Source organism: Oryx dammah, unplaced genomic scaffold (genome assembly GCF_014754425.2).
Source record: "Oryx dammah isolate SB20612 unplaced genomic scaffold, SCBI_Odam_1.1 HiC_scaffold_2, whole genome shotgun sequence".
NCBI lineage: Eukaryota > Metazoa > Chordata > Mammalia > Artiodactyla > Bovidae > Oryx > Oryx dammah.
In genome coordinates, this window is record NW_024070186.1 from 197,163,943 (window position 1) to 197,188,229 (window position 24,287).

Consider the following 24,287-nt stretch of genomic DNA (forward strand, 5'->3'; position numbering starts at 1 on the left):
TTCATACCATATTAATTTCCACAAACCTCACAACTGATCTGAATTCACCAGGCCAGATAAGAGGCTATCGTGAAGGGCTGGCAATGAAGGATTCGTTGTTGTAATTAGGGTCCATTGGGCATTCTGTCCCCAAATAAGACTTCGAGTACACCCTGAATTCTTGTTGTATGAAATATTAGATTTTTATAGGAAATATTTGTGGGGCCTAATTTTTACTTTGCAGAAGCCTTCATTTTATAAATAGGACTAACTGCAGGTAAACAGTGTTCTTCCTTAGCCTGTTTAAGAGACTGGAAGATGGCCACCGTAAGCAGAGCTAGCTGATGGTCAGCAGAGCCTCCGAGCCGCAAGTCCCGGCAGTTGCTTCCAGGTGGAGCCGCCAGTCAGAGGTGGAGCAGTGCACCACTGAAGTGTCGGCGTGTCCAGCACCCGGGACGCAGCAGCCAGGTGAGGGCCACTGAGGGCTGTTGTATGAAGCCCTGGTCCAAGTTGGGGCTCGGTTACCCCAAAGGATCTTCAGTGTCTGGGGCCAAAAACACCAGGCAGGGTGTGAGCCAGAGAGTCCAGCGTGTGTCTAGAAGGTTCTAGGAGTTTAGATGGGGTGGACAGGTAGGTCAACAACCAGTGTCTCACAAAGAGCTAGAGCCGTACTTCTCCATGTGTGGAGAGCCTGTTCAGACGCAAGCTCTGCCTGAGGAGGTCCAAGGTGAGGCCTGAAATGCTGCCGGTCCAACCAGCTCCAGATGGTGCTGACGCTGAGGGCCACAGACAACCCTCTGGCTGATGAGGACCTTGTGAGCCAGAGCAGCTCCTTCTGGGGAGTCAGCTGTTGCTTGTGGCCCAGGGGAGACCTCAGTGCTAGACTAGTAGATGGAGAGAAGAGGATCTGACTTAGATAAACATTGCTTACCTGTACCATTTCACCCTGATGCTTCCTATACCTGTTGGGGCTGGCAGTTATACCTGAGGGACGCCAGGCTCCAGCAGACCAGAAATCTCAGCCGTGACCCCAGGAGAACTCCCCGGAGAGCCACAAGGAGCCACACACTTGCTCTTCCTTGTCCAGAAGCTCAAAGGCCAGCAGGATGGCAATAATCTTTAATTTGAAAAAAAAAAAAAAAAGGAAGGGCTTTCCTAGTGGCTCAGTGGTAAAGAATCCCGCCTGCCAATGCAGGAGACGTGGGCTCGATCCCAGATCCGGGATGATCCCACATGTTGCGTGGTTCCTGAACGCCTGTACTACAGCTATTGAGCCTGTTCTCTGGAGCTCATGTTACAAGTGTTAGTCACTCAGTCGTGTCCAACTCCGCGACCCCATGGACTGTAGCCCGCCAGGCTCCTCTGTCTGTGGGATTCTCCAGGCAAGAATACTGGAGTGGGTTGCCATTTCCTTCTCCAGGGGATCTTGCCGACCCAGGAATCAAACCCAGGTCTCCTGCGCTGCAGGCAGATTCTTTATAGTGTGAGCCCAGGAGCTGGAATTACTAAAGCCGGCACATCCTAGAACCTGTGCTCCCCAGCAAAAGCCCCCGCAGTGCGAAGCCCCCCACCCCAAACCAGCACATAGGCCCCACTCTCTGCAACTGGAGAAGCTCACGAAGCAACAAAAGCCCGGCACAGCCAGAAATAAACGGTTGGGTTTTTTAAGTTAGCAAGAAAACAACCCTCAGACTCTCTTATCTTTTGCCATAAACATTTTTCTTGAGTATGATCTCGTGTGCCTGGAGCACAGACTGTCTGAAGCTGGATGCTGCAGGCTCCGTCAGGACAGAATGCGGCCCTTTCTCACGTCTAACGGGTACTCGTATTTGGGGAGTCTGTGCACCTGCTCCCCTGTATACACATGGGGTGTGCGCATGGCAGGGGGGCTCTCCACGTGTAGGGGACACATGTCACACCTTCCACGCACGCTTGGATTTAGACACGGATGCAGAGCACACGTAAGGTGGTGTTGGCTCTATTTCACCAGCGACCATATAGACTGGGTTTTGTTTCCCCGTCAAGTTTAGGAAATTAGCAATCACATTTTAACCCTGGCTTCTTAGATAACGCGTGGAATAGTCCATTTCTGATTAATAGGACTTAAGACGTCAGTAAGTTCTGGACTTTGGGTTTAACTACTAAGCCCATACACGGAGGGTGATGAAGAAAGCTCCGTTTAACTGAGCATCTGCTCTGCTCCAGGCAGGCTCTTTAGAAATGTGTTTAGTCATCACTAAAGCTCTGCCAGCTGTGGGCATTACGATTCCTATTTTATAGATGAAGCTGCTTATAGATTATTTATGGGTTCCTATTTATAGAGGAACTGAGATGGGGTAGTTGGAGGAACGGGGTGGGTGTTGGTTCTGGTGTGTTTTGCGAAACGTGGGTCCCACAAAGGCGCTTACCCGCTGGTGTCCAGAGTCGAGAGGAGCTGGGCTCCCAGGCTCTCGTGGCGTCTCCTTCTGCTTCTGGACAGAGGCCCCGTTTCTTCCCAGCCCCTTCCCTCTGCCGGGAGACAGAACCAGGGCTCTGACGGGGCCAGCATGCCCGGGAGCTTCCCCCAACCCAAGGAGGGGCATCCCAGCCAGAGCCGTGTCCAGGCCTCTGCCCGAGAGAGTGCCTGGCCCCCGTCCCGGCCTTTCCGGCCGAGGTGTCCTCTCTGCTCCGACCCCGCACGGATGAGGGAGGAGGCAAGAGGGAGCAGGAGCTGGTTCTGTTGTCCACGGGCTGCTCTCTTCCCCTTTCTGCTTCCACGGCAACTTCATTAGCAGCAAACTGCTAATTGAACTTCATATTTATGATCAGAAAATAAAATCATTGGACTTTTTGAAGTAGGATTTTATGAGTCTTGACTCTGACAACTGAGTCAGCAGTGAAGGGCCTGTGCTGTGGAGAGTTGTGGTTTCAAGGCAGATAAATAAGCAGATGGCATGGAGGAGGCCCACCCCAAGTCCTTGGGTGGAACCGGACCTCGGCGGGTCGGCCGGCGGGACAGACGGGACTCTGGGCCGGGGTTCCTACACGGAAGCCGCCAGTCACCCCCCTCCCCCGGCTGCGGGCTGGGTTTTGTCTCCGGGGTCACTGAGCGCCCGTGGGGCTGTTCCCGTCGCAGAACCAGCGGTTTTTGCTCTGTCTCCTCCTCGATGTACTGGAACAGTCCTCGCTGCAGGCTTAGACGCACGCCTCCCGGGGCGTGTGCGCAGGAGGCTCTCGACGCCGCTTCCTCTCATGTGATGGATGCTGCTCCACGGAGAGCTCCCAAGGCTCCCTTCCCCCGCGGCCTCGAGCAGCCGCTCCTCCCAGGAGAGTTCAGCTCCTCGGCTCCTGGGATGTTGGCTTCATCCCTCTTGTGGACCCTTGACAAGGCCCGTGGGGAGAAAAAAAAAACTTCTGCGATCTGTGTTTGGTCTCTCCGACAGGGCGTGTTTCAGAATTCAGAAGGGACTTGAGGGCTTCCCACCCTGGAACGTGGGCGGACATCCTTGCGCTGAAACGCCCCCACGACGGGGCAGCTTCAGGCAGCGTTGTCCTTGCCGCTTGTTGCCTGAAACTGGGAGCATCCGCTTCTCTGAGGGGAGGGAAGGGCGGGGGGTGATGAGAGGTCAGTATGCAGGGGGCAGAAGACCATGGTCAGCCCCTGCTCGCCCCCACCCCTGTGGGGGCTCCTGGGCCCAGCGTTCAACACCTTCTCCTGCAACAGAGCCTCTTCTGCAACACGGAGGGCCGTGGGCCCTGGTCTCCGGGATGCCTGCTGAGAAGGGCGGGAGGAAACTCAGAAGGAGGGCCCAGCAGGGTCCGGATTCAGTGAGTGCCTCGGCTCACCGCCGCCTCTGTGCTCCCTCGACGGTGCGTGGCCGCGCCCGTGGCTGAAATGGCACCCAGGCCCCCTGCCAGCCCCGAAACCCCATTACGGTGTGCTCTGACCGTGAAGATTGCATCTTCACGCTGCACTTCCCTGCCATCGATTGGCTTGGGGAGTCGTCCCTCCGCTGACAGCGTCGTGGTGATGCTCACGGCGCAGCAGGCCCCCCCCCCCGACCCTGTGGGAGGCACACGGAGCCCCCTGACCCCACGAGGAACCAAACCGCCAGCACGGCCCAGCGCTTCTCAGAGCTGCGGGCTGAACCCATGGCGGGAGGTACAGCCTTCCGGTGAGATGGGGGTTAGACAGGGTCCTGGGTGGGGGCCTCGTGATGGGCTTAGTGGTCTTGGAGGAAGCAGAGACAGCAGAGCCCCCAGCCCCCACGAGCTTACACCGAGGAACCGTGAGGACAGAGCGAGAGGGCGGTGCCTGTGAAGCAGGGGAGGCCCGCACCAGACACCCAGCCACCAGCACCCTGATCGCGGCGTCCAGCGTCCAGAGCTGGGGGCATCGACGCTGGTTGGTTGAGCCGCCTGGACAGTGGTATTTCGGCACTCAGCCTCTAAGCGGACCGAGACCCCACGTGATCTCAGGCAAAGCCTGCGGCTTCTCTGATCCTCGGTTTCCTGGAAGAACAGCGTCAGGACAGCCAGGAAGCGGTGCGGGGAAGCAGGGCTTCCCTCCGCGTGCTCCTGCAGGAGGGCCAGGAACAGGGGGGAATGAGCACCCAGCATCTCCAGGAAAGCCCAGACGGGAGGGCCTGCTTCCTCCTCCTCAGTTCAAGCAGCAGTTAGGGCATCGGCGCCTGGCACGTGCGTGGACGCCCGCAGACCACACAGCTCCCAGGCCCCAGCCCCCACCAGCTGGCCTCCCAGCATCCAAGTGTCTCCGCGCCCGCGTGTTCCCCTGCGAGCTCAGCACGGTCGCTGTCCCCACGTACAGAGGAGGCACAGGACTCGGGAAAGAGGCCAGAAGGCCCCCGTCTGCCCTGCAGACTCACCCCCACTGGTGTGCCCAGAGGCTGACCCCGAGAAGCCCGTCCATGGCTCCCTGACCTTTGGCCTCTCCCGTCTGACCAGTGGGAGAACACAGGGAGGGCAAAGGTCAGGCGATTTGTCCTCTGGCCCCTCCCTGGGGGCCGCCTTGGGGTTTGCAGAACCCACTACTCCCACGCACCTGCCCCTTCAGGCCCGTGGGAACTGTGGTGGTGCAGCCCAAGAGACTGCCCTCTTCCCGGTCAGTCTGCCACTGACCTCCACAGCTTTGCAGATTATCTGTTAACCACACTCTGCCCAGACCCAGCTTTACCACATCCATGTCCTGCTGGCCCCTGACCTGCCCAGGGTCACCCAGCTGGTCAGTGGTGGCCACAGCATCCTGCCTGTAGCCACTGTGGGGGTCCTGCCTGGAGGTGCCTAGCAGGGAGGAGATACATGAGTTGAGGGCAATCAGGGAGAGCTTCCTGTAGGAGGAGGCATTGATGAGGGAGGGCGTTGAGGTCGGATAGGAGTTTGACTGGGAGACACGCTTTGAGATGCTTCCGGGCGTGTTTGTGTCCTGAGGCTGCCATAACAGATTTCCACAGTCGGGATGGCTTCAAACGAAAGAAACGTTCTTACTCAATCGTAGAGGCCAGGAGTGTGAAATCAAGGCAGGGCCGTGCTCCCTCTAGGGAGGACCCTTCTTTCCTTGGAGTTTCTGGCAGCTCCAGGTGTTCGTGGCTCGTGGCCTCATCGCTCTATCTCTGCATCCCACCGTCACGTGGCCGTCTTCCCTCTGTGTCTCTGTGTGCGTGCGTTGTCCCTAATCCACACAGACCTCGTCTTCATTTAGCTACATCTGCAAAGATCCTGTTTCCTAAAAGGCCACATTTTGAGCTTCCAGGCAGACATGGCTTTGGGGTCACTATTCAGCCCAGTCCACCTGGGAGACGTAGAAGAATGAATGGTCCCGGTAGAGGGAGACCGGGAGGGGTGTGAGGTGGGAGGAGTGGGCTGTGCAGAGCGAGAGAACCGGCTCTTTACTCAGCCAGTCGGGAGTAAATCGAAGGGCCGGCGCTGGCGGGGGTTGGGGGCCGGGTGACGGGGCCGCTCTGGGAAACAGAGTGGGGTCTCCTTGCAGAGTTCAGCATCACCCACCCCATGACCTGCAGTCTTTACTCAAAAAATGTGCCAACACACACCCTCGCGAAGGTTTGTACAAGAACGCCCCTGGGGCCGAGCTGGGCCACAGCCCAGATGTCCGGCAGCAGGTGAACGCATAAACCATGGCCCACACGTCAGTGGACATGGAGGGACAAGCCAGACCCTGGAGAGCCGGCCAGGCTGCTGTATTTTCCTGAGGTCCAGAAAAAAGGCGAGACCGGGCGCACAGCTGCGCTCACCTCTGGGGTGGGGGTGGGGAGTAGCACGGAAAGGGCCATGAGTGCCCTCACTCGGGCGGCCGCTGGGCCCTGCTTCTTGGTCGGGCTCTCGGTGACCGAGTGCTTTGTTTGCAGACCGTTCGTTTAAGACGCGCGCAGCTGACTAGTCATCCTGGTTGTGTAGGCAAGGAAAGGGAGCAGAAAGTCTGGCAGAGAGGAGCCGGGCTGGGCTGGAGGCCTGGGCTCTGTGTGGCGTGGGGCTAAGGAGCCTGGCTTGAGAAGCTCCTGTCTGGTGGCATCCCAGCTTCCAGGAAAGCGGCAGGCCGCTTTCGTGTCCTCCTAGGCCTGCAGGCCGGGCCGTCACGTGTCCCCTCGGTCTCGCTCACAGTCTTCCTGAGAGTCTGCTGACCCATCCACTTCTAGGGCCTCCCAAGGGGGTTGGGTGGTCCCCAGCCCCGCTGCAGCCCTCAGAGGACAGTCCAGTGGCACTGGGCAGAGAGGGGTGGGCACCATGGTCAGAGGAGCTGAGTCAGCGTCCAAGGAGGGTGTTGGAAGGAGAAGAGAGTGTGGTGGAGCACTTAGCTCTGGACAGCCCCGCATGGGGCCCCCCGGAAGCATTGTCCATCCGAGAAGGTTCTGGGCCCCACGCTTCCCATCAGCCGGCCTCCCTCCTCTACGCAGCTGACAGTCAGGACCGTGGCCTCCTGGGCGAGGTCCGCACAGCTTCAGGGGCCCCAGGAAGGATGGGCTGAGCTGCTGCCCCTTCCCCTCCCCTCCAGCCCCCCATCCCCGCTGCCCCCGCCCATGGCAGACACAGCCCTCCTGCCCCGCAGCACCCCGCCCACCCCAGGAGCCTCAGGCTCCTCCTCTCCCAGCCTCCCCCTCTGCAGAAAGTCACCCACAGCCGCTGCTCAGAACAAAAATAAAAAGGGAAGTATGGCAGCCCCCCAGCCCCCACCTCTGCCCCTGCTAAAAATAGAGGCAGCCTCTGAGGGGGGTGTTGAGTGCGGGCTTCCGGGGGGGGGGGTGCAGTGCTCTCTGCAGCCTCAGCATTTCCTGGGGGCCTGGCAGTCACTGCGCTGGAGGAGAGGGGGTTGGAGAGGACCATGGAGAGACACTCCCGCCGCCCCGCCGGCCACACCTGGGGATGAGCTGGTTTGCAAACCTGTGAGTATATTTCCAACTGGCCAGTCCTCTTACTCCCATGGGTGTGCGCCCAGCTCATGAGCCCACATCCTCGGTCAGGGAGCACCCTTCGGAGCAGGCAGGGGCCGCTGTGGAGCCCCTAACCCCCTCACCGATCCGTCCAAACCATGAGCTCGCACGGCTTCATCTTAATTTCCTAAACAACACAGGAGACTCGGCAGCGGGTGCCTGGCTGCTGTTTTAGGCTGTAGCTTTGCACAGAGCGTGGACCAGAGCCCAGGGAAGGCTTTCAATAAATGCCTGATGATCGATTTGGACCAGAACGCTCTCGTTTTTACGTGCTGGTGTTTGGTTGTTGTGTTTTTTTTTTTCACTTTCTTTTTTATTTTCTATTTTACTTTATTTTACTTTACAATACTGTATTGGTTTTGCCATACATCAACGTGAATCCGCCACGGGTGTACGTGAGTTCCCAATCCTGAACCCCCCTCCCACCTCCCTCCCCATACCATCTCTCTGCGTCATCGAGGGAGTACTGTGCGGAGGGCTGAGGCATGGGAGTGGGCGCCCAGCGTGTGCTCCTGTTGAAGGAGGGAGATGCCTGCAGCCCAGCTGGTGGAGAGGAAGTGTGCAAAAATCTGTCCCCAGAAGCTGGGGCCTCGCCTTTATCTGCTGTGGCTCACAGCCCCACCGCCTCGCCCTCCCTGGGGTTCCCGCCCTCCCCGGGGAGCACCTTTCAATCAGTTCCTCCGAGGTGTGTGAAGATTCCGTGTGCAGAGAAGCTAGCCTGTTGGTAAACGTTGGCCAACCGCTCACCAGGGTCCAGCTCCTGCCCGCAAGCAAAATGGAGTGAGGGGGAGACTGCAGAGCTGAGCTGGCGGGACCCAGAACCGGGGGAGGAAGAGCGTGATGTGCGGTGAATGGCGTCCAGGGGAGTCGGAGGACGGGGCCCCGGGGGGTGTCGCCCTCCCGGAACTTCCCGGACGCATCTCAGAAGCTTCCCCATTTCCTCGTGCAGAGCTTCAGGAATCCACTGAGTCCTGGGCGAGTAGAAGAGAGCTTTGCAGCAGCCCCTGGGGGTCTTTGGCTTATTAGAGATTGGAATCTATTTTGGGGGGGGGTCACACTGGTTTGAGGGAGTCAGCTGGATCATGGAGGCGTCCTTTCAAATGAGAAAGAAGGATGTGTCCGCCACACAGCAGATGCCGTCCTGAGATGCTGAAGTGTCACCGCCTGTCGGATGAAACCCAGCTGGCTTGCAAGGCTGGGCTCATTCAGTAGTCACAGAGGCAGCAGTGCTCTGCTGATGACCTGTCCCACCAGTGGCCCGGTGGTTAAGCATCCACCTGCCAGTGCCGGGAACACAGGTTCGATCCCTGGTCCAGGAAGTTCCACATCTGCAGGGCAGCCGAGCCCATGAGCCACGGCCGCTGAAGCCCACACACCCTAGGGGCCCGTGCTTTCCAGCAGGGGAAGCCTCCGCAGTGGGAAGCCCGAACTCCGCAACTGCAGAGTAGCCCCCGCCTGCTGCAGCTAGAGAAAGCCCATGCACGCAACCAAACCCAGCCAAAACCCGGCCACAAATAGGCGTTCGTGTGCGTGCGTGCTGAGTCTCCTCAGTGGTGTCCAGCTCTTTGCGACCTTTTGGACTGTAGCCTGCAAGGCTCTTCTGTCCATGGGATTCTCTAGGCAAGAATGCTGGAGTGGGTTGCTATGCCCTCTTCCAGGGGACCTTCTCAACCCAGGGATCGAACCCATCTCTCTCACATTTCCTGCATTGGTGGGCAGGTTATTTACCACTAGTGCTGCCTGGGAAGCCCCAGCAAATAAATTAATTTAACACAAAACCTTGTCTCTCAAGTCCATACCCATGCACAGTGTCTGGGTGCAGATTTGATGGCTGCCTTAATTATTGTTGATTATCTCATGTGGCACAGGCCAAGAAAAAGAATCTCTCTGGCTTGCACTTGATTCATAAGCTTTCACTTCCACGGTGAGAAGCTGGAGATGATCTGTGAACGTTGATTCCCAAACTCCCATCACTGTTTCTTTCAAACACTCGGTCAAGTTATTTCCAGCACGACCGTGTGGGAAGGATGAAACGTCAAAAAAAAAAAAAAAAAAAACACACAGGCTCATATTTGCCGGTGAGAAAGTGAAAAAGAAACGCCCTCCAGTCTCCAGCCCTGCCAACTTCAATCAGAGACACCTTGACACGGCAGTCCCTTGAGAGGCAGGCTTCAGCTCCTGGGGAGGAAAGTCCGCGCGTTTGGAGGTATTTTGCAACCTTGTCTTCCCGACTCCCCTGACGTGGAAAATGTGAGTCTTCAGCGTTTGTGTGTTTCGAGCTGGCGGGTAGCTTTAAAACAGGTGAGCCTGATTACAGGCAGTCGCTCAGGTTCGGGTGCCAGGTGCCCACGGTCTCAGGAGGTTTCAGAGCAGGCGTGTGATGACCAGGAGGCCGAGTCGGGAGCCAGGCGTGCTTCCCGGCCAGGCTGGCGTGCCCCACAGCCCTCCCCGCGGCCCGGTGCCCCTGCCACCCACTCTCCTCCCTTGACGGCTGTCTTGCTTCGTTTCTCCGTCCTGTTCTCACCCCGCACCTGCGGCTACTAAATAAAACTCCAAGTTCCTGTTCCCTTTTCTCTGTCCCCATCTCTTCTTCATGCCCTCACCCGCCTCCCTCTGCCTCTTTCTCCGTTTCCTGGACACAGAGGTTCTCATCGTCTGCTCCTCCGATCCCCAGGCTTCCAGAGCCTAAGGTTTGAAACGCCAGGGGAGTAGAGCACGTGGCTGTCTGGCACCCCTGCCCTCCCAGGTGTCCCCCCACCCCCGCCTCGGCTTCCTTATCTCTTCATCAGAATTGGTGATGCCTTCGGCAGGGCTGTTAATGGGTTCCGGTTAATCTTGGCTGTCGACCTGGTACCTCGCGAGTGCTCGAGAAATCGTCGCTGTTTTCACTGGTTTGCTTTGATTCGAGGTGACGTGGGTACCATGATGGCCACCGCCACTCCTGTCTAGCTCCAAACCATTCTCGTCACTCCCAGGTAAAGCCCCGTGCCCATCAGTGGCCACCCCTCCTGCCCCCCGCCCCAGGCCCTGGCCGCCGCCAACCTGCTTGCTGTCTGTGTGGATCGCCCTGTTCTGCACTTCTTGTACCGACTGCCTGACCCAGCATGTGGCCTTCGGAGTGTGGTTTCTTTGCTCAGTTCGATGCGTCCCATGATTTTGTCCGTGTAAGGATCGGTCCTTTGTTCCTTTTTACAGCTGAATAGTATTCCACTGTGTGTGTAAGATGTCTGCCTTTGAAGGGTCACTGGTGGGGGGGGTTCGAGGCTGCCAGGACTGGAGAAGGAAGTGGGAGGCACGGGAACGTGGCCCGTGGCCCTGCCCACCCCCAGGGCAGTTCTGTCCCATGGCCGTGACAACTCCGTGCCGCCCCTTTGAGGGCCAGGTGGGAGAAGTCTGCCGTTTGCTCCTGATGTTCTAGCAATCAGTGACAGCCAGCCTTGATGATCCAAAGGGAAAGGAAGCTGGAATAACAGAAAGCTAATTGAAATGAGGCGGCAGGGAGGGGGGAGGCAGGGAGGGGGGCCCCGTCCCATGAGAGAGCTGTTTATTTGGGGGTTCACTCGGAGTCGAGAGACCCTTTCTAAGCATCTCTCCCTCTCGAAAGCCTGACGCTTGATGGAACGCACAAGCCTATTTCACTCCCAACGTGGTGGAGGCTCCATGCACGCGTTGCAACTAACTTACTTACACGCCATCTCTTCAGCAGAACATCTCGGGATAGAAAATCTGGTTCGAATTTCACTTCCTTCGCATGGAAGCACCATTGTTGTAATAATGGTGGCGACTAGCGTGCTGTATTCTTCTAAAAATGTCTCCAGTAAATAGGGTTGCTGCCGCGAGACCCGGGGAGGAAGGGGAACTTGGACAGATCCAGCGTGTGGAGCCACCCCAGGCTGGGTCGTTGGTCCCAGAAGGATTAGGAGATGGTGGTGGTTGCTGTTCGTGCCTTCAGTCCTGTTCAGACGCGCTGAAGAGTGAGGCGTGTCTTTTGTTTTTCCTGCACAGTTAAAAACTAAAACTCACCGCTGTGTCCTGCAGTTTTCCAGCGCTAGTACCTTGAAAATTCCTTTCCCGCCGGGAGGCAGGACCTTGGTCTGGAGTGGGTCTGGAGTCGTCTAAATTACATACCGATCCACCACTCGGGACTCACGGAGGAGAGTCCCCAGCTCTGCGCCCGACGGCGGTCTCTTCTTAGCCCTGCCTGCTCCACCCTCGCTGTTCACTGTGGGTTTTGTTACTGAGTCATTCTGCGCCCTCCTGGGATCTGGGCGCCGCCTCCAGCCCACTGGGTGTCAGGAACCCGCTGCGGCTCAGCATGGGTCACGCAGCTGGTCCAGCAGTGTGCCTTCTGAAGATCAGCCCAGGGGAGGTCTCCGTAAACCTCCTGTTCTCCGCCACGCTGAGAACGTGACATGTTAGGCTGACCCCCACCCCAAATGCCGGCTCCTGGCAGGTTGTCCATTTTCAAGGTGTTAGGATTCCGCCACCGGAACCCCCGCGCCCCAGTGGCTAACTTGTGTTTTGCTTATGTTTGTTCTTGGTGTTTATTTATTGAGGGTGGTGGGGCCTGCGAACTCTTAGTTGTGGCCTGTGGGATCTAGTTCCCTGACCAGGGATCGAACCCAGGCGCCCTGCATTGGGAACGTGGAGTCTTAGCCACTGGACCACCAGGGAAGTCCCTGCCCCAGTGGCTGGAATGGGGCGTCCTTGAAAATGCAGCGTGTCCTTCAGACTCCGGGAGGGCCCCAGGGAAGCAGCCCATTGCAAAAAAGCGGGGATTGCCGTCACGCTGATGTGGTGAGTTGGGGGGAGTGGAGGCAGCCGAAGGGTTCTCAGGGCAGGATGGGGGACCCGTGGCTTTTCTGCGTTTTCATGGTTTGTAACAAGACAGCTCTGACCCCAAAGTCAGAAGCTGGAGGGAGGTATATTCTAGACTTCCAGTCCACGGCTGACTGAGACTGGAAGATAGGTTGGCGCTTAGATCTGAAATGCAGGCCCAGTGAAGCCCAGTGAGCTCGTCAGCCGGCTGGCACGTGCAAAGCTGCCCACCCCCGCGAGGGAAAGGGCTTTTCCGCTGAAAGGAGGAAAGGATAACCAGAGAGCCAGCGCTTATCCGTCGGAAATCGACCACTCGGCTAATATGAAACGCCTATTTGTGAAAGAGCCCTGCTAGCCCTCGGGGGCGCACAAGGAAGCCGGAGATGGCCCTGCCCAGAGGGTTGTAAGCAGCGTGGCACACCGGAACTCACACCACTGGGCGCGAGCAAATCAGAAACCCAGAGGGAAGGGCTGAGGACAGGTCTTTAAAGTTTCCTCTAAAATCTGTCTGGTGTGGAGGTCATTATTCAGGACGCCAGGGTAGAGGTGGCTCTCCACTTGGAGTCTGCCGAGGACTTCCGAAGGTGAGGACTAATGAGATTAAGTGCCTCGTATGTGGGACTTCCCTGGCGGTCCACTGGTTAAGACTGCACTTCAGATGCAGGGGGTGCAGGTTCGATCCCCGGCCCGGGAGCTGAGATCCCGCGTGCTGCCCGGGGAAGCTAATGATGACGATGGGGATGCCTTCTGTGTGCGCTGCAGCCACCCTAAGACGCAGCTGCTGCGGCCGATTCCGTCGTTGCCGTTTAGCGGCTCGGTCGTGTCCGACTCTTTGTGACCCCGAGGACTGCAGCCCGCCAGGCTCCTCTGTCCGTGGGACTTCCCAGGCAAGAGCACTGGAGCGGGCTGCCGTTCCCTTCTCCGGGGGGTCGTCCTGACCCAGGGATGGAACCTGCACCTCCCGCATTGGCAGGCGGGTTCTTTCCCACTGAGCCGCCTGGGAAGCCCTGTGTCCAGGGTTTCAGAACAGTAAATGGGGGCTCAGATTCGTTAAGCAACATGCCTGAGGCCGCACAGTGGAAAGTGGCAGAATCCAGGACCATATCCTCTCCTCTGGAATAGCACTCCCCAAACTTTCTGGCTCCAGGGACTGGATTTGCGGAAGACAGTTTTTCCATAGACCCGGGAGGGGAGGGTGATCCAAGCACGTCACATTTATTGTGTGTTTTCCTCTTTGTTGTTGTTATATCGGCTCCACCTCAGCTCATCAGGCGTTATTAGGTCTCGGAGTTGGGGGCCTTGCTTTAGAACATAGGGAAGCAGAAGTTGCTGGTTTTGTCTCTGGGTGCTAGGATTACTTGGCTTGACTCTCCTTATGTTTGATTCAAGTAGAATTCCTGCAAGCCTTCGCCCCACAGCCCCCATCTTTGAGAGGAGGAGGTCCATGGCACTTCCTACCCTCAAGCACGATGTATTTTCAGCTCTGGAGGGCAGGAGCCACCTCTTTGTTGGGGGCCTGCCCATGGAACCCCGGCCCCCCAGCTCCCTGCACCGAGAATGGAAGGAGTCACTGTCTCCCAGCCCTCAAACCTCCTCCCACTTTGCTTTCCTCTGCTGCCCGGAAATCTGCCCAGGGGACTGAGGTCTGAGAAAGTACAGTTCTGACCTCAAGCCTTGCACACCTCGAGGTGTTCACGGAAGTCTGAGGTCTACATGAAAGCCTGGCCTCCTGCTTCCTGCACCAGCATTTTTGACCAGCCCCGGAGGCCTTTCTAGAAAGAGCCGCTGGGAGCCCAGTGCAGCTGGGGAAAACCAGAGTCTCGAGCCTCCCGCCGGCCCCCCTGCCGCGGCCGGGCTGTCCTCCCTGATTTCAGCGGTGGGTGCTCTCCCTGGGTGATGATGGGGGATTTAAGAGAGCTGGAGGCAAAAACACCCCACCACCACTCCCGACACCACCGCCCTCCGTCCGTACAGGAAAACCTGATGTATGTTTTCTGGATACTAACCTGGTTGATTGAAGCCATTGGCAGGCTTATTTTCAAACACATGGAAATGTGTTTAGGGGTGTTACTGCCTTTACCTGTCCCCCATGACATTTCAAGAAATAACCGGCCCCACAACCAGAAATGCATTTTAAATTGATCGCTGCATCGATCCTAAGTAGGTGTTCAGGGTGTCTGACAAACACAGCAGGGAGAGAGACCTGTGCTCGCTCTGCGTGCAGCCCGCCCGCCCAAGGCCTCAGAGGACGTGGCTCTGGGCCCTGGAGATAACTCGGTCTGAGCAGCTCCGGCAACCTGCAGTCCCCCGCCCCGTGCCTGGCTGGCATGCCTTCTCGGAGCTGAAGCTCGGCTCTGTGATGAGGGCCGGGCGGCCACGGTCCAGGCCCTTCCTCCTCCTCCCCCTCCTTCAGCAGCTTCTGCTCCCATCTTTCTCTCACCCCTCCTTCCGACAAATCTGCAAGGTTTCCTTGCCTTCGTTCCTTCAAGTTTCTTTCTCCGCCTCCTTTGCTGTGCTCTGCTGCTGCTAAGTCATGCACGTCCCTAAATGTGTCACTCGTGTCTTATCCTCACTTGCCCTTCTCTTCTTTTCTCCTGAGCCTTCTCAGAGTCTCTTTTCTTGCTCTTCTGTCGTCCAAGGCTCTTAATGCTGTTGAGTCCACTAGATGGCTGGCTGAGTGATGGGCTCCACAGGTCGACGCTGACGTATTCTCGTCACCAAACTCTGCAGACCTTACCCTGCCCCCCGCTCCCTGCTGCGGGCATCCAGAGGCCTCGGGCCCCGCCTGGCCTCCTCTTGTCACCTTGTTCCGGGCTCCTGTGGGATTCCCGTGCAGCCAGGCGAGGCGAGCAGAAGAGAAAGGGGAAGATTCACGCCGCACGCCTGCACGTGGCTCCCACAGAACCTTCCGATTCTCATCCTGGCTGCTCTCCAGGCGGGGCTCTTGCTTGACGATGCTGGTGACCTTTCCGGCGAAAGGCAAGGACCCAGTGTTTTCGCTTAGAAGGTTCTCGGGGCCTCTGGGCTCATTCCGCACTCATCCGCCCACCCGGGAGACTCGTGGCAGCAGGCCTCCGCGGGCCAGAGCTCGCGTGGAGGACTGGGCCTGCCCCGGGTCCAGTTCTGTCCCTTCCAGAAGGCCTCCCCGAGACCCCGGGCCGGACAGGAGCTCGTGGTTTCCCCCCACCTCTCCTGTGCTAGAATTTAGCTTAGATGGTGCTCGGGGTCTCACAGAGGGCTCCAGAATTGGAACCAGCCAGTGGTTCCCGTGACTTGACAGCCCCCTGTGGCCGAGGCGGGCTTGCTGACCAGGCCCGGAAGGCGCCCGCAGGAGGGAACACGGTTCCGTCACCATCAGGGCCGCCCCTGAGCAAGGCCGCGCCTCCCAGGAGTGAGAGAGGGCCCGACTGCATGCTGCCGTTAGGGTTTGGCAGAGGGGTGTCCAGCTGCGGCTCACGGAGACCCTCGGAGCTCTGACTGTACTGTGTGTGCAAAGCTCTGGAATCCAGACGGGGCGAATGCTCCTAAAGAGCCAACGTGATGAATTGATCCACATTTCAGAACTATTTAAATCTGTCATTCCTAACTGCGCTTTTCACTAAAGCTTCTCTGCAGCGGTGGGAGAAAAATGAGAGCGGGCGGGCGGCGAGGGCAAAGCGTACCCTCTGGTCATGCAGGAGGTGTGTGCCCTTCCCAAGCGCTCTGCCCTGCTGGCTGCCAGTCAGACGCCACTGCAGAAGTCTGGATGTGAGGCAGGGCCTGCGGGGGGAGGCCGTGCTTGCCGTGTCCTCCTACCACCCCCAAATCCTGGCTACCCACAGACACTCCCTGCTTTCTCCAAAGCTATCAAGCTGAGACCTTCTCGTTCTGTAGAAACCATGAGCCCTTTGCCCGGGCCACCTGGGTCGAGAACCCCGCTGAGCATCCGGTGGAAACAGTGCCGGCGGGCCGGGTGGTGGTGGGCAGGGTCCTGGGCTGTGGGGCAGGACGAGCCTGGGGTGACAGCTGAGAAGTTGGCTATAACTCGAGGTGGGCTGTGTTGCATATGAACTAACGTGGAGTAAAGAGAAGAGATGGACTCCCGCGGATGTGACGGAGCCTGGAGACGTGAGCAGAGATTGGCTGAAAGGTGAGGGCACAACTCAGGACCTGAGGCAGGACCCGAGAGCAGGATAAATCAACCGTCCTGCCTGTGCGCCACAGCAGTGCGGTGTTGCTTACCGCCTCCCAGGCTGTGCTCCCTCTCCTAGGAGGCCTCCCTCCGAGTCACACCGTTTGTTTCCGTCCTCTGCAGGCCTTTGTACATGGGCAGTACTTAGTGCTTATTGATTTCGTGCTTACTCTGGTTTTGTATTTAGGGGAAAAAAAGGAACAGGAGCAAACAGATAAGGAAGTTGCTCAGACTGTAAGACTTAAAAGTGTGTGGCTAGCTGGAAGCTATGTGATTTTCTCAAAAGGCTTGGATCTTGTTTGTTAAATGTATCTGCTAGGATGATTGTTGCCTGCAACAATTGCTCTGCAAGTTTTAACAGAAAATCAGAGTTTTATACGTACTAGAGATTTTATTCTTCTCATGAACAAAGAACTCAAAGGTTAGCGTGGACCCGAAGTCCTTTTAGCACCCTATGCTGCCACGTTTGGGTGTGACCTTCACGCTCACAAGATCGCTGCTCTGCTTCCTTGCATCACACCTGCATTCCAGGGAGGAGGACAGAGACAAACGGAAAGTGCTTCTCACCTGATTCCATCCCCGCTCCAGACCCTTCCTAGACGCGACATCCAGAGACTTCCACGTACAGCTCATTGGCCAGAACCGGGTCACACACCCACAATGCCAGCTGCAGGGGAGGCTAGAAACGCGGTTTTTTAAAGGTGGGCACAGTAATGCTCCAGACAGAACTGGGGCTCTGTTAATAAGAGAGAGAATGGAGAGACTTCCGAGGTGGTACAGTGGCTAAGACTCCATGCTCTCAACGGCAGGGGCCCCGGGTTCGATCCCTGGTCAGGGAACTGGATCCCACGCGCCACAACCAAAACCCAGCACAACCATATGCGCGCGTGTGTGTGTATCTGTGTGTGTGTGTGTCTGTGTGTATATGTGTGTGTGTCTGTATGTGTGTGTGTGTATATATGTGTGTGTCTGTGTCTGTGTGTGTGTGTCTGTGTGTATATGTATGTGTGTCTGTGTATGTGTATGTGTGTATGTGTGAATGTGTGTGACTGTGTGTGTGTATGTGTGTGTGTCTGTCTGTATGTGTGTGTCCGTGTGTATGTGTGTGTGTGTCTGTATGTGTGTCTGTGTATATATGTATGTGTGTCTGTGTGTGTGTATGTGTCTGTGTGTATATGTGTGAATGTGTGTGACTGTGTGTGTATGTGTGTGTCTGTGTGTATATGTGTGTGTCTCTGTGTATGTGTGTGTGTGTTTGTGTGTGTCTGTATGTGTGTCTGTGTGTGTGTGTCTGTGTGTATATATGTATGTGTGTGTGTATGTGTCTGTGTGTCTGTGTGTATATGTATGTGTGTCTGTGTGTATATGTGTGTGTGTGTCTGTGTGTATATGTATGTGTGTCTGTGTATATGTCTGTGTGTCTGTGTCTGTGTGTGTGTATGCATGAATGTGTGTGACTCTGTGTGTGTATGTGTGTGACAGCAGTCGCTCAGTCATGTCTTTGCGACCCCAGGCTTTGTAACCTGCCAGGCTCCTCTGTCCATGGAATTTTTCAGGCAGGAATACTGGAATGGGTTGTCATTTCCTCCTCAGGGGATCTTCCTGACCCAGGGATCGAACTTGCGTCTCCTGTGTCTCCAGCATCGGGTGGATTCTTTACCTGCTAGCCATCAGGGAAGCCTGTATATCACACACACATGTGTCTGAAGGGCTATTTATTATGAAAAAGACAGAGAGAGAATGGATATTGGGTTGGCTGCTGGCAGTGTCTGCCACTCCACTGCAAATTTAAAATGATAATTGCTGCTTTCACAATATGTATCAGCGAAGCTCTCCTGATTGCTGTACACACGTTAATTCATGGGAAGTATTATCATCCCAATATTTCAGTTGAAAGAGCTGAGACAGACAGAGGTTAAAAGTTAACTGGGACGCCAGAGAAGAACCCTGAGGAGGAGTTTCCTAGCCGTGTCTCTCAGTGCCCTTTTTCGCAGGAATGAAAGGACTTGTGGGGCAGGAGACCCAGGAAGGGCTGCTTCTGGCGCCTTTCCATGAAGCTTTGGTTTCAAGGCTGGGAACACAGCAGACAGTGTGGTGTGTCCCCGTGTCTCCAGGCAGGAGGTTATCCTTCTCAATAATCTTTCCCCCCCCGCCTTTTTTTCCCTTTTTCTTTTTGCCAGAAGTCCTTTCAATGCAGTGGAGGTTTCATTGGAATAATTAAACCTTCCATCTCAAGCCTCTCGTTCCAATCATCCAGGCAGATCAATTAACCAGAGGCACATTTATCTAGCTGACTGTTGACCCCTTCTCATTGCAGCGCTTTTGCGCTAGGGTGGCTCACAGAGAGGGAGAGGCGTCTGTCCCTCTTTCCAGAGGGCTTGACGTTTGATGTGGTAGCAGCCTTGTTTATTTTATTCAGGACGTGATTTGTATTTTTTCACCCAACGGATATATATTGAGCACCTCTGAAGAATCAGGCCTCGTGCTGAATAAGGGAGGTGGGGCTGTGGTGGGGGGTACAAAGGTGAAGCAGACACAGTCCAGTTCACCCCCGTGAACCTGTTTCCTCTTCTGTAAACTGGGGCCAGTAGTAGTAGCTACCTCACAGGGTGGTTGTATTAAATGACATCATCCACGTGCACCATTTTTCTCTAACTTCAGTTCAGTTCAGTCGCTCAGTCGTATCCGACTCTTTGCAACCCCATGAACTGCAAGCACCCTAGGCCTCCCTGTCCATCACTAACTCTCGGAGTCCACCCAAACTCATGTCCATCAGGTTGGTGATGCCATCCAACCATCTCATCCTCTGTCGTCCCCTTCTCCTCCTGCCTTCAATCTTTCCCAGCATCAAAGTCTTTTCCAATGAGTCAGCTCTTCGCATCAGGTGGCCAAAGTATTGGAGTTTCAGCTTCAGCATCAGTCCTTCCAATGAACACCCAGGACTGATCTCCTTTAGGATGGACTGGTTGGATCTCCTTGCAGTCCAAGGGCTCTCAAGAGTCTTCTCCAACACCACAGTTCAAAAGCAGCAATTCTTTGGCGCTCAGCTTGCTTTATAGTCCAACTCTCACATCCATACATGACCACTGGAAAAACCATAGCCTTGACTAAATGGACCTTTGTTGGCAAAGTAATGTCTCTGATTTTTAATATGCTGTCTAGGTTGGTCATAACTTTCCTTCCAAGGAGTAAGCGTCTTTTAATTTCATGGCTGCAGTCACCATCTGCAGTGATTTTGGAGCCCAAAAACATAGAGTCAGCCACTGTTTCCACTGTTTCCCCACCTATTTGCCATGAAGTGATGGGACCAGATGCCATGATCTTAGTTTTCTGAATGTTGAGCTTTAAGCCAACTTTTTCACTCTCCTCTTTCACTTCCATCAAGAGGCTCTTTAGCTCCTCTTCACTTTCTGCCGTAAGGGTGGTGTCATCTGCATATCTGAGGTTATTGATATTTCTCCCGGCAATCTGGATTCCAGCTTGTGCTTCTTCCAGCCCAGCATTTCTCATGATGTACTTTGCAAACATGTAAAGCAGGGTGGCAATACACAGCCTTGACGTACTCCTTTTCCTACTTGGAACCAGTCTGTTGTTCCATGTCTAGTTCTCTAACTTACTTAATTATAATTGGAGGCTAATTGCTTTACAATATTGTCTGGGTCTCTGCCATACATCAGCGAGAATCAGCCACAGGTGTACGTCTGTCCCCTCCCTCTTGCCTCCCTCCCGCCTCCCAGCCCTCCAGGCTGTCACAGAGCACCCAGGCCTGAGCGCGCTGTGCCATATAGCAAGCCCCGCTGGCTGGCTGTTTCACACACAGCATGTCTGTGTCTCCACGCTGCTCTCTCCATTTGCCCCGCCCTCTCCTTCCGTCACTGCGGCCACAAGTCTGTTCACTTGCCTGCATCTCCGTGGCTGCCCTGCAGATACATTCATCACTACCGTCTTCCTAGATTCCATACCATTGTTCATGTCTCTCTTTCTGACTCACTTCACTCTGTATGATAGGTTAGAACTGACTCAGATGCATTCTTTTCATGGCTGAGTAGCATTCCATTGTGTATATATACCACAGCTTCCTTATCCATTCAGCTTTGATGGACATCTAGGCTGCTTCCATGTCTTAGCTATCCGGAGCATTTTTTAAGTTTTGGTTTTTTGTTTGTTTGTTTGTCTTTGATGTGGACCATTTTAAAGTCTTTATTGAATTTATTACAATACTGCTTCTGTTTTTTGTGGGGGCTTTTGGGGTCTTAGCTTCCTGAGCAGGATTTGAACGTGCACCACCTGCATTGAAACGCAAAGTCATAACCACTGGACCCCCTGGGAAGTCCACTCGTGAATTTAGGCAATGTCTGCCTATAGCAACGGCCGTGTGCCTTCTCAGAAGGTATTGGAGGATATGCTCCAGCAAAATGAGGGAGTAGGATGTGGAGCCCAGGAAGCGAGGAGTCTGATTGGTTAGATTGGATGCTATGCTTTGTAAGTGTTAGCTGTGATCGTGGCTGGTTTAATTAAGATCAGATGATGCTCAGTTGGTGAGGGTTGCTTTGGAATCTTAGTGGTATGAGGTCTCACCAGGTTATTTAACTCTGATCCGACTTCCTCATCATAAAATGGGGATAATAAAACTCATCTTAGCAAGCTCCTGCAAAGGTAAAGCCAGGTGGCATCTGTGAAGTGCCCTGCACACACTCGGTGCATCTGATTTATGAAGGGGTGAGCTGTCCGACAAGTTTTACAAAAAGTGAAATATAGTAAGTGTGCAGAGAATGGAGTAACTGATTCTTTATACCTAAATGCCTGACCCATATTTCCAACTGTTGACATAATGTTATTTTTTATTTTTTTTTCAGCCATGATAATACATACGTCAAGCAGAGGTAAAGACTAAAGGAGCAATTGTTGTTCAGTCACTAAGTCGTGTCCAGTTCTTTGTGACCCCTTGGTCCTCGGCCTTCACTCTCTCCCAGAGTTTGCTCAGATTCATGTCCATCGAGTCGGTGATGCTATCTAACCATCTCATCCTGTGCCGCCCCCTTCTCCTTCTGCCTTCAGTCTTTCCCAGCATCAGGGGCTTTTCTGATGAGTCAACTCTTTGCATCAGGGGCCAAAGTATTGGAGCCTTCAGCATCAGTCCTTCCAATGAATATTCAGGGTTGATTTCCTTTAAGATCGAATGGTTCGATCTCCTTGCAGTCCAAGGGACTCTCAAGAGTCTTCTATAGCACCGCAGTTCGAAAGCATCAATTCTCTGGCGCTCAGCCTTCTTCATGGTCCCGCTCTCTTTCACCACCAGACACTTCCACAGTTGAGCAGCGTTTCTGCTTTGGCCCAGCCACTTCTTTCTTTCTGGAGCTATTAGTAACTGCCCTCTGCTCTTCCGCAGGACACCGTCCAGCCCAGTGGCTCATCCCAGTGTTGTATCTTTTTGCCCTTTCATACTGTTCATGGGATTCTCCTGGCAAGAATACTGGAGTGGTTTGCCATTTCCTCCTCCACTGGACCATGTTTTGTCAGATTTTTTCACTATGACCTGTCCATCTTGGGTAGCCCTGCACGCATGGCTCATAGCTTCATTGAGTTAAGCAAGACCCTTCACCGTGACTGTGATCCATGAAGGGGAGAAAGTGAAACAGGCTTGTCATACGCTGATCCCCAGGGGCAGCCACTTCTGACCCTTCTCCATTTTGCGTTCTTCTCCTTACCTCTTTATTTCTAAGTAATGTGCTTACATTGCTGTTTAGTGATGTGCCAGTTTTAAGACATTTATCGACATGCCTTTAGGTAGATGATAATTTATCTCCCTTTTCCTAGTTCCCCAATCCATGCACTTCACCCACCGTCGTCTTGGTACATTCTGATCAGTTTACCTGTCACTCTATCATGAGCAGGTAAATACTGTTCAAACCGAGGCAAGTTGTGTGCTGAGATTACGCTTCCTTCTAATCTTTTTATTTTGTCCAAAGTTAATATTGCCTCTTTTCATTTGCTGGGGCTTTTTTAATCATCCCTGTCCTCAATTTTTTTTCTGTCTGACTCTCACACCTGTCATTTGCCTAATGATGTTATTTCCTAAGCTATCAAGGATATCAGATAACCCTTCATCATTTCCCCTGACCCTCCATGGTCCTGCTGCAGTCTTGGCCAGCTTCTCCTTGCTGCATCCCTGTCATCCTGGAACACTCCTTGCTGCTCTGTTTCCTGGCCTTCATATTTTTGTTTTATTCCCTCATTTTGCTGGAGTATATCCTGCAGCAGCTTCATAAGAAAGGATGCAAGGAAGCTAGATGTTTAGAGTCCTTGCCTTTCTGAAAACAGCGTCATTCTGCTTTCACACACAATAGTTCAGGTAGGTATAGAATCCCAGGTTTAGGAGTATTTTCCATCGGAAACGTGAAGGTGTCACCTCACTGTCCCCCACTTTCCAGCATCACTGTTGAAAGATCTGATGCCAAACTTACTTCTAGTCCTTTGCACGTGGCCTGACGTTTCCTCCCAGGAAGATTTCAGGGTCTTCTCTTATTCCCCAGTGCCCTAAAATTTCAGAACGATGCTCCGAGAAGGTTCTTTTCCACTGATTGGTGCTGAGCACTCAAAGGACCCTTCAAAACCAAATGCTCTTGTTTTTGCATGTGGAGAATCCTCTAATACTGGCGTCTCTGATAATTTCATCCCATAATTGATACTGTATCCCCACAAGACATACAAGAAAGGAAGCATGCTTCTGTGACCTCTTTCTAAGATTTCACTTTATTGGATATTAGACTTCCTAAATTGACCTCACTCCCCCTCCTCCTTTCTTATTTTCATTCTCTTTAACTTTTTGTTAACTTTTGGGAATATTTCCTCAACTTTATCTTCTACATTTTCTATTGATTTTAAGCTTCCACTTCACTTTATTTTAATCTCTTAAGAGCTTTTTCTTGTTCTTTGAAGCCTGCATTGTTCTGTGGCTGCAGTATCTTACCTGATCTCTTCATGGACTTTAATTATTGGATGTTTTTGTTTCAGGTTTCCCTTGTCAGCTTCCTGCAGCTTCCTTGTGGCAGTTTGTCTCTTTCGATCTCTTCCTTTCATACGGAGACTTTTCTCGAACATCGAGAGGTCCTTAGCTGTCTGTTTATTCTTATGTAAGAGGCAACACAAACTGTGCTTGCAAGCTCTGCTCGCACAGTGGGGTTTGCTGGAGGGTGAATAGTCACTGGCTGATTGTGCTTGGATAATACCAATGACAGGAAGCTCATGACTCACCAAGCAATTGATTCCTCCTTTGCGAAGCAAGAGCTGTTTTGAATCCTGAGTCAGTATCTGCTCTGCTATCTTAAGAGCTTGGTTTTAATTCTGTCTTACACTTGTTAAAGTGATATTTCAGGGACATTTTGTACATACACCTACTGGTTGAAAGTGAAAATGAAAGTCGCTCAGTTATGTCCGACTCTCTGCAAACCCATGGACTATATAGTCCATGGGATTCTCCAGGCCAGAACACTGGAGTGGGTAGCCTTTCCCTTCTCCAGGGGATCTTCCCAACCCAAGGATTGAACCCAGGTCTCCCGCATTGTGGGCAGATTCTTTACCAGCTGAGCCACAAGGGAAGCCCAAGGATACTGGAGTGGGTAGCCTTTCCCTTCTCCTGGGGATCTTCCCGACCCAGGAATCAAACTGGGGTCTCCTGCATCACAGGCGGATTCTTTACCAACTGAGCTACCAGGGAAGCCCCATACCTACTGGCTAGTGTCGTTTAAAAGGTGAACTTTTTTTTTGTTTTAAGGCAATTCTAGGGGCTGCTGCTGCTGCTGCTGCTAAGTCGCGTCAGTCATGTCCAACTCTGTGCGACCCCATAGACAGCAGCCCACCAGGCTCCCCCGTCCCTG

The 24,287-nt window shown here is 54.2% G+C and overlaps 1 protein-coding gene across 3 annotated transcripts in view; it reads left to right on the top strand.

Moving 5' to 3' along the window:
* The window catches only part of CARD11 (caspase recruitment domain family member 11), a 104,122-nt gene that overhangs the window by 39,013 nt on the left and 40,822 nt on the right, over positions 1 to 24,287 (top strand). Inside the window, exon 1 of one of the 3 annotated variants that reach the window (XM_040267211.1) lies at positions 7,270 to 7,373. The exons of the other annotated variants lie outside the window; for them this stretch is intronic. The gene's annotated coding sequence lies outside the window, so the exon portion shown is untranslated. Of the gene's footprint in view, positions 1 to 7,269; positions 7,374 to 24,287 lie in introns of those variants that run through there. 3 annotated transcript variants of the gene reach the window in all.